Source organism: Vombatus ursinus, unplaced genomic scaffold (assembly GCF_900497805.2).
Source record: "Vombatus ursinus unplaced genomic scaffold, bare-nosed wombat genome assembly UNPS02014792.1, whole genome shotgun sequence".
Taxonomy (NCBI): Eukaryota; Metazoa; Chordata; class Mammalia; order Diprotodontia; family Vombatidae; genus Vombatus; species Vombatus ursinus.
In genome coordinates, this window is record NW_020954570.1 from 14,945,331 (window position 1) to 14,960,146 (window position 14,816).

The following is a 14,816-nucleotide window of genomic DNA, read 5'->3' on the forward strand; positions in this document are numbered from 1 at the left end:
TGACTGAATCCACGCTTCACAGAACAAATCCCCTTAATGAAAGGATTTGTTCTGTAAAGCTTGGACTTAGTCAAAAGGCCACACCCAAGGACCTAGAAGGCCATGTGTGGCCTCAAGGCCCCAGGTTCCCCACCCCTGGTAAATATTAAACCACCATTTGTTCAAAGAAAGAGATCCACATTCATATTGTGAAGTTATTAGGAAAATACTCTTGAAAATGAACTATATAAAGATAAAATATTCTTCAAAGTTTTTTTGTAATTTTTTTAAACACCATTCTATAAAGTGCAGAGAAATCCTTCTAAATAAAGGGAAAAAAACCCTACTCCCTATAACAACAATATAATTACAGCAGCTCTTGCATAGCAATACTTGGATATTTCAGTTTCCTTAGGAAGAGAAGGATGGAAGAACATTTTCTAATTCAGATCTTTTTTTGAACACAGTTCTGTTTTCTTCAGGAATGGTTGCTGATGCCAAATCTCCATTGAGAATAGTTTTTGAACAGTGAAGAGTTCAATGGTATTCAGGGGGAATATCATTGTACTTTGTTTCCAGTAGGTTCTTCTTCACCTTTGGGACATTCAGTGAAGTGAAGGCCCTCTTTTACAGTGTGACTACTCCTCTCCCAGCTGTAAGAACCAGGGTGATTGATGGAATGTTTCATTATTTGAACAGATGAAGGTGATAACAGCAGAAATAAAGGAACTGGATGAGGCAATTAGAAACATATCTGGTTTGAACTTGGCATTTGCTATCTTCAGACATTCTTCGAGTGTGGCGATGAATGAGTTACATGTGACACTAAGCAGAGATAAAGTTTTGTTCATATTCTCTACAATGGGGGTTGAATGAATGTCATCATGATGGATGTTCTTGTATGCTATGAACTTGCTGTATTAAGAGGTCACAGTAGAGGTGAAGTTCAGACATTTGGGTTTTCAGAGAATCATTGGTTTCACTTATTTCTTTTTCCTCTTTTGCTCTAGTGTCAGTCAAACAAGCTTTCACACTGCCCAGAGTGACTAGCCACCTCTGCCTCTCAGCGGCATTCACAGCTTTCATGTACAAATGCTACTCCCCCGTAATGATTAATTCCATTCTTGAATTGTCTGCCGGGTGGACTTTAATTTCACAAACTGCCATCTTTATCCTTCCTCTGCTCCCCTTGCACACATCATCCTGTGAATCATAATAAGATAATGTCCCATTATTTAAAACAAACCAGAGAGGTTGCCAACCTGGGAGATAATTGGCCCACTTGTACTGAACCCCCTCCACCCTTCAGAGCCCGGGTGCTGCGCATCCTCCTCTCCAGGTGCTGCTGTTCCGGCTCTGGCTGCCCCTCCCCGGGATCTGTCCCTTCAGCTGTGGCGGAAGCAGCTGCGATCAGAGTCAGCCCGGCTCTGGGAAGGTCTATGCAGTCTCGGCCCCCGGTAACAGCAGCTGGGCAGCAGCGGGGCGCTGGCCTCATCATTCTCCTCAGGGGCTCGCGGGCTGCGGGCAAGCAGAAACCTGAGCCTGCGCCCCGCGTGCCCTGCGCCGTTGCCCTAGCCGCTTGCCCGCCTGCCTTCGCCCTTCTCTCTTTCCTTCCCAACATGCAAATTTGAAATGGCAGCTCAATTAAGGAAGTAGAGAACTACATTCATATTTTTCTTGTAATTCTCATATTTTAGTTTAAAAATAAATTTAATTTTAAAATTGAATTGAAGGGGCAGATAGGTGGTGCAGTGGCCCTGGAGTCAGGAGGACCTGAGTTCAAATTTGGCCTCAGACACTTACTAGCTGTGTGACCCCAAGCAAGTCACCAAATCCCAATTGCCTCCAACAAAAAATTAATTGAAAGGTTTATAGTGAACAGATGAATTTCCTGTTCCACTGTCCCATAGTTGTGGGTGACTAAAGAAGTAGAACACAGACTCCAATTATAAAGTATGTTTTTGCCATGAGAGGGTGAGGGAGACAACTTTGCTCCAGATTCCTGTTGCAGGAGTAGGACTCCACCATGCTGATTGATGACAAGACCACAAACTATAGCATAAACTGACCTCATTTCATATTTTTATATCAGTATTAGATTTTTAAATCGTGAAAATTACATTACAAAGTATGGTTGGATTTCAGAAACACATTTTTACAAGGTCCCTCATGATATCATTGTAGACAAAAGAAGAGATGTGGGCTCAACAATTTTAGTTTCGAAGGTTTAGAATGAGTTGAATGATTTCACCCAGCGAATGTTGAATAATAAATCAATGTCAGCCTAAAACTAGGATTCCAGTAGATACTTATCCTTGGTTTTTTTCTGTTCAACATTTTGATAAAAATTTTTGATAAACACATAAATTTTTATCAAATTTTACATGATACAAAGATGAGAGGGATAGTTAATAAATGAGTGATACTAGATATAGGATGCCAAAAGATTTTGTCTGACTTAACCAATCGGCCAAGTAATTTCCCTTTTAATCTATTTTCTTGCTATCTTTTGTTTATCCTTTATCTTCATTTCTGAGTTTATGAGACCTTCCCAGTACAGCAAGCCATCAGTTGTTAAAAATGTTGTTTGTATCAAAACAGGTTAGGTTTGTAGTTTGATGGAGGCATATGAAAAGCCTAAATTTGTAATAATTCTGATTTGGGAGTGTTGTTATCAATATGAATGGCTACTTTGAGAAAACTCTCTAATAATGGAGTGGGGTTGGTTATTCCAGCCCTGCACTAGGGAAGGTTACAATCCTCTCTGTGGCTTCCAGAACTGTCTCAAGCCCTGATACCATAATCAAAGAGACAGAAAGAAATGCACAGGATGAGGTCGACCACTGGTTCCTCAACATTCCCCACAATGTATTATTTCTTTTTTTTTTCTCAGAATTCCTTTTGGCTAGATGAGTGGCCCTAACTAAAAAACAAAACAAAAAAAGTCTTGTTGTTTGCTACTTTGCTCCTTTAGCTTTCACCTTTCAAGTTTCCTTTGAGGCATGAATCCAAGGAAGGAAATTGCTAAGCTGCTATTACAAAGCTGACTCCTGTAGTCAACATCATTGCTGCCAACATGGCTGGGGGCAAACATATCTTCTCCCTCCAATTACTCTTTCCACAGTTTTCTAAAATATTTTTTAATTGTTTCTATAAAAGAAAACTTTTCCCTCCAATTCTGATTACAGCAACAGTTTTCTGTCTTCCTGAGCTGAAGAGAAATATACCTCCCAAGGACTTTAGTGGCTCATGAAGAACGGTTCAAGGCTTGCCATAAAGATAGTTAGAAGAATAAAAAAGAAAAGGGAGAGAAGGGAAGCTAATCAGTATATCAATTGAGTCAGATAACATATACAGTATTCCAAACCTATAGTCTACCACCTCTGAAATGAAGAGATCCATTTTAATGCTTCTCCAGAGCCAAGTTTGACCATTATAATTAAATAACATTGAATTTTATTTTACTCTTCATTTTACTATATATTATTATAGTGAATTTTATTTTGTTGTTTATTTATTATTCTGCTTACCTTTTCTAGTTATCATACATCTGGTTTTCTGTGTTGGGATTGCTTCACTCTGCATAAGTTTATAAGTTTCCCCATATTTCTCTTAATTCTTCATATTCATCATTTCTTAAGGTGCAACAATTGTGTTCCATTAAATTAATGAACCGCAAATCATTTAATCCTTCCCCAATTAGAGGACATCTCCTGTGTTTCAAGTTATTTGCTACTACAAGAGAGGTGCTATTAATATTTTGGTGTATATTGGGACCTCATTTATATCTCTGACATTTTCACATATATTTACATCTCCTTGGAGAAGTATGTCTGACAGTGAAATCTCTGAATACAAAGGTATAAACATTTTGGTACTTTTTTCAGTATAATTGAAAATAACTTTCAAGAATGATTGAACTAATTTACAGCTCCACCAACAATAAATTAGAATACTTTTATATCTACAGCTCCAGCAATATTATTTATTTTCTTCTTTTGTCATATTTGCCTCTTTTCTGAGTGTGAAATAATACTTCAGTGGGGTTTTGATTTGCATTTCTTATATTAATAGTTATTTGTAGAAACCTTTCATACAGTTAAGAGTTTGTAATTCTTAAATTAACCTGAAATTCTTTTTTGAGAACTGTTAGTCCATGCCTTTTGACTATCCATTGAGGAATGCCTTTTACATTGGGTCTTGTATATTTCTGTTAGTTTGTCTGATGCATGTAGTTTTTCTTTGAGACTCACTCTTCCAACTTCACAAACACAAATCTCAGAGATCTAGCTGTGGGAGGAACAAATGAGCTACGGCTTCTTAATCACTTTATGAAGTTTAAAATTCTATATTAATGTAAATGGTAATTATTATTTCTGATCAAGCATCAAAGACTTTCCATCTCTCCTTTGTTCATGTTTGTTCTGTCAGGGAGCTTCTCTTCTCCATCTCTGAATGTCAATCATATCCATTTTCGTGACTCTTCTCAAGTGTTACCGCCTCCCTAATACCCATCACTACCATCAAATTTTCCTTCTTCTGAATCATGAACTTTTAGAGAATAAGGGCTATATTTGCTCATCTTCTTATCCCCTGAAGGGCCTAGCACATATTTATTTATTTATTTATTTATTTTTTGCATTGGGTACAACATGAGGATACAAGATGAACAGAATGCAATTCCCCACCCTCAAAGAATTTATAATATAATGGAAGTGCTGAGACATTAACAACAGCAACAAAAAGATCTATGGACATGCCAAAAAGTACCTCTCAGGCCTCTGACTGGTCATATTTACAGATTAGAAGGCCAAGTTAAGCAAGTTGAAGTAACAGTGACCTGCCTCTATATTTGGAATTGTTTTCTTGCCTTTTCCCCTCCCACTCTATTCTTGAGAGAAAGGAAGAAGCTTAGGCTTTGAAAATTGGGGCACTTTAAATCTCAAAGCTCTTTAGTAGGTAATGGACAAATAACCATTATCTCTTTTATAGTCTAGCCTTCAGAGACCATTTTTTTTTTGCACTGGAGTGGTATTGTTCATGGAGCCCAGAAATCAAAAAGTTTAACCAAAAGAAAATATTAAGCCTAAGGGTACTAATTAGCTAGCTGGGAAGTTTCTGCTCTTTGATCTGAAGAGGTTCATCCCTGAGCCTGAGAATCTCCTGCTGGGTACATGAGAGTCTTTGAAGCAACAAGCCAAGCAACCCCAATGGGAGATTTTTTGCCCAGGCAAGTTTCCCACCTAAATTTTTGTTTCTAAAAGACCTATAGCAAGAAAATTCCTTTCTACCTAAATCTAAAAAGCCTAAACCTAAAAAAAAGTGGAGCTTTACCTAGTGGAGCAGATGTATACTATACAACCACCCAAGTCTGATCCAGCGTAACAATATCTGTCTCTAGTCTCCAGTGGAAACTCTAAGACTGGTGAGAAGGAGGCAGGTCTAATTGAAGCAGTATTATGACATCACTAGAAGACAGCAAAATCCTGCAACAAAGAAAGTGCATTTTACCCTTCTACAAGTGTGCCCTGTTCCATTGTATTCTTCTTCATATGTATAGTCTAGCAACATGTGTTCCTTGTATCTGTACACTTCTATGTCTGCTTTTTATGTCTGTCTATTTCCCATGGATATTTGAGAGATATTGCATCCCAGTTTTGTGGGGGAAATATGTTGTTGCTATTTTTCTTAATTATGCCATTTATTAAATGTCTTTGCTTTGAAATAATTTATCCATTGGTTGACCATTAAAAGTAAACATAAATAGAGGCTTGTGAATACAGTTTTAGAGGATGCAGACTCACAAAGTGTCTTAAGTCTAAGCAAGTCATTCTCTGGGAGACCAAGTCATGTGAGGTGGGAGTGGTGGTCACTAGGCACTACATATAATAGTAAAAGGCAAAATATGAAAGATGCGTCATGCAAGGATTAGTTGATAGAACTAAGGATGTTTAATTTGGAAAGGAGAAGATTTAAGAAGGTCATTAAATTTGACTTCAAATATTTAAAGGAAAGGCTGTGATGTGGAAAATGGTATTAAATTTTTTCTTATTGGCCTCAGGGGGTAAGATTAAGAACAATGTTTAGAAGTTGCAGATAAGCAGATTTACATTTTTAATTGGGGGAGGCATAATGATTAGAGCTGTGCAAAAATGTATTGTACTGCCTCAGGGTGTAGTAGATTCTCTCAAGTAAATGTAGAAGACATTCTACATGGCAGCTAGGTGGTGCAGGGGATAGAGTCGAAGGCCAGAGTTTTAACATGGGCTCAGACACGTACTAGCTGGATGACCCTAGGCAAGTCAACTTTTATCTGCTTCAGTTTCCATATCTATGACATGGGGATAATAATAGCACCTACTTCCCAGGGTTATCATGAAGATAAAATGAGACAATATTTGCAAAGTACTTAAAGTGCTATATAGATGCTAACTGTTGTTACTATTATTAAGATCAATGTTGGTCTAGGATGAATTAGGCTTGAGGGCCTCTGAAATCCCTTCTTACTTTTAGGTTTTGTGACAATTTAGAATTTGCATGGAGACAGTTTTCTCTTAAGAAATAAATTTCACATGATTAGAATTATCCAAAAATGAATTCTCAGGTTCATAAGGTAATGAGAAGCCATTACTGCAAATGTTGAAAGAGAAGCTGAATAATTACTGTCAGGTAAGTTGTAGAATGGATTCCAATATTGGAGAGATGTTGGGTATATAATCATTAACATTATTTCCAGTTTGTGGATGACTTAAAGTTGGGAAAAAGTACTAATACAATACGTAACAACTGACATCCAAAAATACCTATGCAGCACAGAAAAATGGTCTGAATCAAGGAATAAATTCACTTGCACTTCAATACTTGAAGGTTTAATGGTTTTGTAAATGTAGCTACTTTTTTTCTACTAGTGCAGGCTAGTAATATTCTCAATGCCTTAGGGGACAGTTTTCATGAATTTTTTTTTTACTAAAAAAATCATCATGTAATGGTTTCTTGATGATGACCTCCTCAAATTCACCTAGTCTTGTTTTATGACAATAAGTATATAGCTTGTAGCTATGCTTATAGGTGAAGGGATGCCAGTTTTGTGCAATGTGTCAGAATTTATGCTCTCTTATGAATCAATCTCAAAGTCATAGTAAAGAAGAAAGGAAATGAATGAAACTTAATATAGGGATAAATGTAAAATCTTCCACATGGATTCAAATGAAAGATATAGTTATACGGCTATTCATTTGAACAAAGACCTAGAGGTTGAGTAGGTGACAAACCCAACATTATCATTGTCAGCCAAAAAGGCAATGAAAACTTGGACTACACTAATAATAATGCCTCACATTTATTTATGACTTTTGGGTTTCTAAAGCACTATCTAAACAATGAACCTCTGAGGTAAGTATTATAAATAGTATCCTCACTTTGCTGATGAGGAAACTGAACTTCAGAGAAAGTGACTTCCTTGGGGTCATACCATTAACAAATGTCAGAAATAGAATTTAAACACTATATTTTGATAACTCCAAATCCATTTCGCTTTCCACTATACCACTATGAATCTCCTAATTTGGTGACCAGAATGAGATAGGTTTTACTGTATTCTATCCTGGTCTGGAGTAACCAAAACTAAATTATATGTTAATTTCTCTAAACCACATTTTAAAGCCATTGATAAACTAGGGTATGCATAGGATCATAGATTCATAAATCTAGAGGTGGAAAGGCCTTCAAGGATCATCTAGAACAACGCTCTTATTTGATAGATGAGGAAACTGAGGCCCAAAGAGGTTAAGTGTTTTGGTCAAAGTGACTCAGGTAGTGAACTTTTTTAAGCTCGGTTAGAACAAACATCCTCTGACTCCAGAGAAAGTTCTCTGTCCACAAAAGGGCAACCTGTTTTGTCAGGGTATCCAAAAGCACAGCATTTAAGGATTGTTTGAAAAAAAGTAGAGTCAAGATGGTAGAGAAAAGGCAGTGATTCACTTTAGGTCTCCCCCAAACCCCTCTGAACACCTTTACATAATGCTATAAAACAATTCCTGGAGCAGCAGAACCCACAAAGGGATGGTGTGAAATAATTTTCCAGCCTAAAACAACCTAGGAGGTTGGTAGGAAAGGTCTGCTGCAATCAGGTGAGAATGGAGCATAGATCAGCACAAACCATGCCAGCACAGATACAGCTCTAGCAAAATAGGAACAGGCCTTGGGAGTCACTGAATCAGCAGCAGCATCAGCTGCTTCTAGAACTCTCACCCCACAGATGATAAGGTGGTAAAACATTGGTCAGAAAGAGATTAAAGGGGTCTCTTTGCCAGGACTAGATGCTCAGATCCAGGTCACAGTCCTGGGTGTTGGTCCCAGGGTGGGGAGGAGCACTAGCAGACCAGAGTTTGTGGGCCACCAAGGAGCTCAGGCCCTTATCACAGTTCAAGGGCAGAAAAGAATGTTTGTGGTCACTCACAGACCAGAGCATAGGCCAGAGGAGTGGTAAATGCAACTCTCCTTAAATCATACCACCTTGGAAAAACTGAAAACTTACAGGTCCCCAGAAGTATCTCTCACAACAGCTGCACAAAATTCCTGAAGCTTGGGACAGTGTGCCTTCCACCCTGGAAGCAGGACCCTATCTTAACAAAGAGTTTAAAAGTCAAGAAATGGACTGGGAAAATGAGCAAACAACAGAAAATATTCTGACCATAGAAAGTTACTATGGTGTCAAGGAAAATCAAAACACACACTCAGAAAGATAACAAAGTCAGGGATCCTACATCCAAAACCTCTAAGGGAAAAAAAAATATGAATTGGTCTTAGGCCATGAGACAGCTCAAAAAGCATTTTAAAAATCAAGTGACAGAAGTGAAGGAAAATTGGAAGAGAAATGAGACTGATGCTAGAAAATCATGAAAAATGAATCAACAACTTGGTAAAGGAGATACAAAAATTACAGTAGAAAATAACACCTTAAAAAACAGACTAGGCCAAATGGTAAAAGAGGTGAAAAGTGAATGAGGACAAGAATGCCTTTAAAAGCAGAATTAGCCAAATGGAAAAGGAGGTACAAAAGCTCACCGAAGAAAATGATTCTTTAAAAATTAGAGTTGAACAAATGGAAGCTAATGATTTTATGAGAAATCAAGAAGCAATAACAACCCCCTCCCCAAAGAACTGAAAGACAGAAGACAATGTGAAATATTTCATTGGAAAAATAACTGACATGGAAAATAGATCCAGGAGAGATAGCTTTAAAATTACTGGAGTGCCTGAAAGCCATGACAAAAAAAGAGACTAGACATCATCTTTCAAGAAGTTATCAAGGAAATTTGACCTGATATTCTAGAATAAGAGGGTAAAATAGAAATTGAAAGAATCCACCGACTACCTCCTGAAACAGATCCCAAAATGAAAACTCCCAGGAATATTATAGCCAAATTCCAGAGTTTGGAGAAGCAAGGAGAAAATACTGCAAGCAACCAGAAAGATACAATTCAAGTATTATGGAGCCACAGTCAGGAAAACACAAGATTTAGCAGCTTCTACATTAAAGTATCAGAGGACTTATAATATGATATTCCAGAGGGCAAAGGAGCTAGAATCACAACCATGAATCACCTACCCAGCAAAACTGAGTATAATCCTTCAGGAGGAAAAACAGATATTCAATGAAATAGAGGTCTTTCAAGTATTCTTGATGAAAAGACCAGAATTGAATAGAAAATTTGATTTTCATATACAAGAGTCAAGAGAAGCATAAAAAGGATAAACAGGAAAGGGAAATCATAAGGGACTTAATAAGGGTAAACTGTTTATATTCCTACATGGGAAGATGATACTAGTATCATCTTAACTCATAAGAACTTTCTCATTAGTTAGGAGTGTATATAAACAGAAAGCGCAGGTGTGAGTTGAATATGAAATGATGATATCTAAAAAAGTAAAATTAAAGAGTGAGAGAGGAATGTACTGGGAGAAAGAGAAAGAGAGAGGTAGAATGGGATAAATTATCTCACATAAAAGATGCAAGAAAGAGCTTTACAGTGGAGCAGAACATGGAAAGTTGAAGAGGAGTAAGTGAACCTTACTCTCATTGAAATTGGCTCAAAGAGGGAATAACATATCCTCTCAATTGTGTATACAAATCTCTTACCCTACAATAAATTAGGAGGGGAAGGAAATTAAAAATGGGTGTGTGGTGGGAACAGCAGATTTGGGGAGGGGGTAGTCAGAAGCAAAATACTTTTGGGGAGGGACAGGGTGAAAGAAGAGAGAGAATAAACAGGGTGGGAAATAGGATGGAGAGAAATATAGTTAGCAATAGTAACTGTGAAAAAAAATTTGAAGCAAGTTTCTCTAACAAAGTCCTCATTTACCAATTGTGTAGAGAACTGAGTCAAATTTATAAAAATAAGAGTCATTCCCCAATTGATAAATGACCAAAAGATGTGAACAGTTTTCAGATAAAGTAATCTAAGCTATCTATAGCCATATGAAAAAATACTCTAACTGTTGATTAGAGAAATGCAAATTAAACCAATTCTGAGGTACTACCTCATATCTATTAGATTGGCTAATAGGACACAAAAGGAAAATGATAAATTCTGGAGAAAAATGAGACATTAATGCACTATTGATGGAGTTGTGAATAGATTCAAATATTCTGTAGAGCAATTTGGAACTATGGCCAAAGGCCTATAAAACCATGCATATCCTTTGACCCTAGCAATAACAATATTAAGTCCATATCCCAAAAGATATTTAAAAAAAGGAATAGGACTCATATGTACAAAAATATTTATAGCAGCTCTTTTCTGGTGGCAAAGAATTAGAAATTTAGGGGATTCCCATCAACTGGGGAATGGCTAAACAAATTGTGGTATGTGATTGTGATGGAATACTATTGTCATGATGATCATATGAAATGATGACCAAGATTCTCTCAGAAAAACCTGAAAAGACTTACATGAGCTGATGCAAAGTGAAATATACTGTGTACAAAGTAACAGTGGTATTACAAGATGATCAGCTGTGAATGACTTAGCTAGTCTCAACAATATAGTGATCCAAGACAACTCGAAAGGACTTATGATGAAAAATGCTATCCATCCCCAGAGGAATATGTGTCTAAACACACATTGAGGCATACTTTTTTTTTTTTACTCTCTATTTTTCTTGAAGTTTGTCTTTTTTTTTTGTTCTGTTTTCTTACACAGCATGACTAATATGGAAATGTTTTGTAAGACTACACATGTATAACCTATATTGAATTGCTTGTCTTCTCAATGAAGGGGGTGGGGAGGCAGGAAGGGAGAGATTTTGGAACTCAAAGCCTTAAAAATGAGTGTTAAAAATTGCTTTTATGTGTAACCATGGAAAAATAAAATACTAAATAAATTCAAAAAAATTAAAAAAAGAAAGAACAAGAGATGTTTACCCTGAAAAAATAAGACTGGAAGTGAGGGAGAAAGATCAGGAGGATTGGCACAACATGATAGCTGTCTTGAAGTATTTGAAGGGTTATAATCAATTATTGACAAGTTGTGTATTGTACTTATTGTACATCAGACACTTTGCCAGTGGAACCAAAGGCAGAAATGAAACTCTTTTAGTTCTTAGTTATTCTATCTGGTAAAATAACATGTGCGCATATAAGCGCACATAAAATACTTTAAATGTAAATAAAAGGTACTGTGCGGAAAGCACTATCAGCAGGGGGTTCAGGAAAAAAGTCTCATATAGGAAACAAGCTTTGTTTCAAAAAGTGTATTTTTTATTCTTGGTCCAGAAAGATTAAACTATGAGCCATGGACAGAAATTTCAGAAATCACTTATTTGATGTAAGAAAAACAAACAATGTAATGGAATGCTATTGTGCTATAAGAGATGATGAACAGTCTAACTTCAGAAAAACCTGGAAAGACTTGTATGGTCTCGTGCTGAGTGAAGTGAGCAGAACCAAGAGAATGTTGTACACAATAACAGCCACGTTGTGCAATGACTAATATTGATAAACTTAACCCTTCCCAGCAATACAAGGATCTAAGACATCTTCAGAGACCTCGTGATGGAAAATGCTATCCACATCCAAAGAAAGAACTATGGAAGTTGAATTGCTATTTTTTTCTCTTCTATTGAGTTTTGTTTCCTCTTTCTGGTGGTTCCTCCTATTGGTTCTAATTTTTACTTACAATATCACTAATGTGAAAATATGTTTAATAGGAATGTATATGTATAGCCTATATCAGATTGTGTGCTGTCTTGGGGAGGGTGGTGGGGAGGAAGGGGGAGAAAAATTTTAAACTCAAAAGCATATGGAAGTGATTGTTGATAAATCAAAATAAATTAATAAAAAAATTAAAAAAAAGAAAACAATGAAGGAAGTTTATATACACAACTTAGGAAAGAACCTGGATCATAGGAAGATGAGTTGAAGAATATGGAGCAACAACCTGGAGAAAAGATTTGTTGGTAGGATACCTGATTACTGTCCCAAAACACTTGAAGGGGTGATGGGCACAAGAAAGAGTAACCTTACCCTTTGACCCAGCAATAGCACTTCTAGGGTTGTATCCCAAAGAGATCATACAAATGGGAAAAGTATCCACATGCACAAAAATATTTATAGCAGCTCTTTCTGTGGTGGCAAAGAATTGGAAATTGAGGGGATGCCCATCAATTGGGGAATGACTGAACAAATTGTGGTATATGAATGCAATGGAATACTACTGTGCTAGAAGAAATGATGAGCAAGTAGACTTCAGAAAAAACCTGGAAAGATGTGTTTGGATTGATGCTGAGTGAAGTGAGCAGAACCAGGAGAATATTGTATACAGTAACAGCCACATTGTGTGATGGCTAACTTTGATAGACTTACCTCTTCACAGCATTGCAAGGTTCTAAGACACCTCCAAGAGTCTCATGATGGAAAATGCTATCCACAGCCAGAGAAAGAACTATGGAATTTGAATGCAGGTCGAAGTATACTATTTGCTTTTTTTTTTCTTCTGTTTTGTTTTGTTTCTTCTTTCATGTGGTTCCTCCTATTGGTTCTAATTCTTCTTTACAACATGACTAATGTGAAAATATGTTTAACAGGAATGTATATGTAGAGTCTATATCAGTTTGTATGCTGTCTTGGGGAGAGAGGCAAGGAAGGAGGAGGAGAAAATTTAAAACTCAAAAGCTTATGCAAGTGAACATTGAAAACTAAAAATAAATTAATAAAAAAAGAAAAACAAACAAAAAATTCTTAAACATTAGGAGCTATGTAAAAACGGAATGGGTTACTTTGACAGCTAATGAGTTCTTCAACACTAGAGGATTTTCAAAAGAACCTGGATCATCAATGATGGTATAGAGGAGATCTTTATTCAGGTGTGAGTGGAAATACATAGATTTTAGAACACTTTCAGTTTAGAAATTATATTACTTTATTGTTTTATTTCATCTTTCCACTCCTTGAAGACAAAAAACCACTCTAGCATCTTTGCTAAGAAAACCCCAAATAGAATCACAAAGAGCCAGACATGACTAAAACAACTGAACAACAACAACAATTCAATAAAAGCTTATCAAATTAATTAAGGAAATGAGTTTGTTTGTTCCCATAGTATAAATTTCTCCTGATGGTATAGATAACACAATTCTGATATTATTTAGTATATTCTCTCCCCCCTTCTCTGACTGTAATCTTCCCTCTGGGTTGCAGACCCTTACATTCCTCTTCTTGATTGTCTTGTTCATTGATAACTATGGCTGGAACTTACCTCTTCTCTCTTACTCTCACAATGAACTCATCTCTGAATTTAGGCTCCTTCCTAACTACATTAAAGGATGTACAGTTCTTATGCCTAAAGGGCAACCAAACTGGGCGTGCCCTTTGATCCCACAATACCACTACTAGGTCTGTATCCTAAACAGATCACAAAAATGGGAAAATGACCCACATTTACAAAAATATTTATAGCAGCTCTTTCTCTGGTGGCAAAGAATTTGAAATTGAGGGGACGCCCATCAATCAGGGAATGACTGAACAAGTTGTGGTACATGAATGTAATTGAATACTGTTGTGCTATAAGAAATGATGAGCAGGCAGATTTCAGAAAAAAACCTGGAAAGACTTACATGAACTGATGCTGAGTGAAGTAAGCAGAATCAGGAGAACATTGTACATAGTAACAACCACATTTTCCGAAGACTAACTTTGATGACTTAACTCTTCTCAGCAAAGCAAGGATCTAAGACATCTCCAAAAGTCTCATGATCAAAAATGCTATCCACATCCAGAGAAAGAACTATAGAGTTTGAATGCAGATCAAAGCACAATATTTGCTCTTTTTTTCTGTTTTGTTTTGTTTTGTTTTGTTTTTTCTTTCTTGTGGTTCCTCCTATGGGTTCTAATTCTTCTCTACTACATGATTAATGTGAAAATATGTTTAATAAGAATGCATATTGCACACTGTCTTGGGGAGGGAGGTGGGAAGAGTGGGGAATAAAATTTAAAACTCAAAAGCTTATGGAAGTGAATGTTGAAAACTAAAAATAAATAAGTTAATAAAAAAGATTAAAGAAAAAGAACAAGCTGCTGAACCCAGAAAAAAAGATGACATAACCAATTATCTGTGGTAGCTCTGATATAGTTTTTTCCCAATTATTAACATTTCTGAGGTCAAACATGAAAGCCAAATGTATAAAAGCAAAATGTATATGGCAGTTTCAGCTGCTTAACAAAACTATTATGCAACCTATCTACTATTTTTAATTAGCCAACATTCTGAACTTAATTGATTGAAATTCTTTTCAGAGTGAGAAACCACTACCATAAACTTTTGAAGGTTTTTTGTTTT

General features: G+C 36.5%; 1 pseudogene; it reads right to left on the reverse strand.

Annotated features, from left to right (window-relative positions):
* Window positions 1-390: 390 nt before the first annotated feature.
* LOC114048308 lies at window positions 391-1,600 on the reverse strand (annotated as a pseudogene).
* Between the last annotated feature and the right edge of the window lie 13,216 nt (window positions 1,601-14,816).